The sequence below is a fragment of the Chinchilla lanigera genome, unplaced genomic scaffold (genome assembly GCF_000276665.1).
Source record: "Chinchilla lanigera isolate Chin_1 unplaced genomic scaffold, ChiLan1.0 scaffold00044, whole genome shotgun sequence".
Classification (NCBI taxonomy): Eukaryota; Metazoa; Chordata; class Mammalia; order Rodentia; family Chinchillidae; genus Chinchilla; species Chinchilla lanigera.
The window spans coordinates 6,675,995-6,678,662 of NW_004955445.1; the positions used below are offsets into that span (position 1 = coordinate 6,675,995).

The 2,668-nt window shown below is 46.9% G+C and overlaps 1 pseudogene; it reads left to right on the forward strand.

Moving 5' to 3' along the window:
* Positions 1-929: 929 nt before the first annotated feature.
* Positions 930-1,372, forward strand: LOC102024730 (annotated as a pseudogene).
* Positions 1,373-2,668: the final 1,296 nt, after the last annotated feature.

Genomic DNA, 2,668 nt, shown 5'->3' on the forward strand with positions numbered 1-2,668 from the left:
TTTTTTTTGGTTTTTCTCCGGTACCGGGAACTGAACTCACGACCTTGCGCTTGCCAGGCAGGCGCTTTGCCACTGAGCTAAATCCCCAGCCCCCCTGACTGCTTGATTACAGCGCACACTGGCTTCTCTTGAGGGATGAACGGGCTGACCCTACAGTAGGCTGGTCCAGAATTTCGGACAGCTTCTAAGCGCAGGTATTACTGGGAAAATGCAGCTGGTATTTGACAAAGGAACAAATGACCTTTCTCGGCTCATTGTAGGTCTTTTGGTTGCTCTTCAGAAGATTTAAAATATTATCCTCTGAGCCTTAAACCAAACTGTTCAGTGAAATAAAAAAGGAAATCAGCTGCCCAAACACACACCAGAGTGTGGAACCAGCAAGGACCCTCCTTAGCTCAGTCTCAAGGAGGGGGCGGCCACTGGACACCCCTGGGCAGGACACAGCCAGCAGGAGAAAGGAGAACAGCCCAAGTCGATGGAGAGTTACCCAGTAAATTGCATAACTTCATCCACAAAACTGTGCTCAGATATACACAGACTACCAAATTTTGTCACTCTCAGACTGCACATTTTTTCACATTTTTACATCTCTGATACTAGCCCTGTGTTTTTAAATCACAGGCGCATCACAAGCTCACTAGTATAAGTTTTTCTTTCTTGATGGTACACAGGACAGTTATGTCACTGACATTCTGTAGATTGTTTCTGGGATTCAGTGAAAGAATGTGGCAGAAAAGCAGTCCTGTCTGCCTGGCTCTCCGAAGTAATCCCTGTTTATATCTGTGGAATCTGTTTTCGGAGATTGAACTTTAGTTCACGTGTTGCCAAAGGGTAGAAAACGGTGCCTATCAAGCCAAAATATGTGCACATGTCAGAGTAAAAATGGATGTGTGGGCTGCAGCTTCGCGTCGTTCGCCTCGGCCACCGACATGCCTTCCGGGAAGACCCAGAAGCTTCGGGGCCGTGTAAGCCACAGCCACGGCCTCATCGGCAAGCGCCAGAAGCGCTCCAAGGCCGAGGTAATGCTGGTGGCACGCAGCACCGCAGGATCAACTCCGACACATATCACCCAGGTTACTTCGGGAAGACTGGTATGAAGCGTCACCACTTAAACAGAAGCCAGAGCGTCTGCCCACTGTCAGCCTTGGCAAATTGTGGACATTGGTTAGCAGTGAGTAGACGCAAGTAGATGCTGCCGAAAACCAGGCTGGAGTAGCTCCCACTGCGGATGTACTGCGATCGGGCTACCACAGACGAGGGAAATCTCCCAAAGCAGCCTGTCATCATGAAGGCCAAATTCTTCAGCAGAAGAGCTGAGGAGAAGATTAAGGGTGTTGGGGGGGGGGGGGGGGGGCGGGGCCCGGGGGCTTGAAAGCCCCAGGACGGGGGCTCATTAAAATGCTAACAAATGGTTTCCAAAATAAATAAATAAAGAAGGGCAGCTTAACTGTTGGTTCACCCAGGCCCTCTGCTCCAGCCACCCATGATTTGCAACCTGCTCAATATGACTTGGTTAGCCTACGGAGGTGGCTCGATTTTTCATATTGGCTTGCAAAAGTTTTGCCCCATTCAGCACCGGGAGCAAAACACAAAGGAGCACATGAACGTTGTGTGTCGGCGGAGAGCCCCTCGAACGCCGCCGTAAGGGAACAAAGGGTCTCCAAGATGCATCCGAGTCGCAGATGTTATCTGAAGGGTCAGAATGCCAATTAGATATTGAACATGGCAGGAGGAGGGTGGAGTTTCCAAAACAAATGGACGATGAATAGGCTCAGTGCCCGAGTTTAGGCTTAGGTCCTGCTGTTCTTTTGTACGATGATTTGTGGCGAATTTGTTTTGTCACTGAGGCATATAGTTCCCCCTGGGTCTTAAAGTGATTTTGTAATCACCAAGAGAATTTTTTTTTGGCTTTCAATATTCTTTTCCTAATCGAAACAATATAAAAATCTTGCTTTAAAAATACAACTGAGTGGCCAGGGAGGTAGCTCGGTGATCTATTTTTTGGGAGCTACAAGCTCATGGCTTGATCCGGCAGTTTATTTACAGATAGCATTACTTTTTTCAGTTTTGTTAGTTACAACTTCAACTCTCACAAGTCTCCAAAGGAGAAAAATATGGGAAACTTGACATCCAAAACGCCTGCGTAGTTAATTACGTGTTTGTCTCGGTGCTGCCTCCATAAATCATTCTCAGCGAAACAAAACCACGGCGTAAGAGGACAACAGTGGCATTCTGTTTAAATAATTTCATTTGGCTCCTGAATACTTCTGGCTATTTTTTCCTCTGGAAACCACCCACATTTAGTAAAGTCATATCGCTGAGGGAACCCTCCCTTGTGCACTCTCTCTCCTGACTCCTGGCAAGTACTGGACCGTGTAATACCAAAGGCGCACCAGCAGAAAGGAAATTGGGGCTCCATGGACTTAAATCAGTCAGTGCTGTGACCAAATTATTTAGTTCTCTCTTGACCTTTGGAGGTCAAATTTGACTATTTATGCTATCTGCTAATGCTTTACTATTTTTCATTGCTTGGCCTGTTAACCATTCTGACCTAGAGCCCTTCCAGCCTGCAGGGTCCTTATATTAAACAATCACTAATTACTCCCTGAAACACATGCTCCCATTTTAAATTGTCATCTGAATAGAAGCCCAACCAAAACCTCTATGT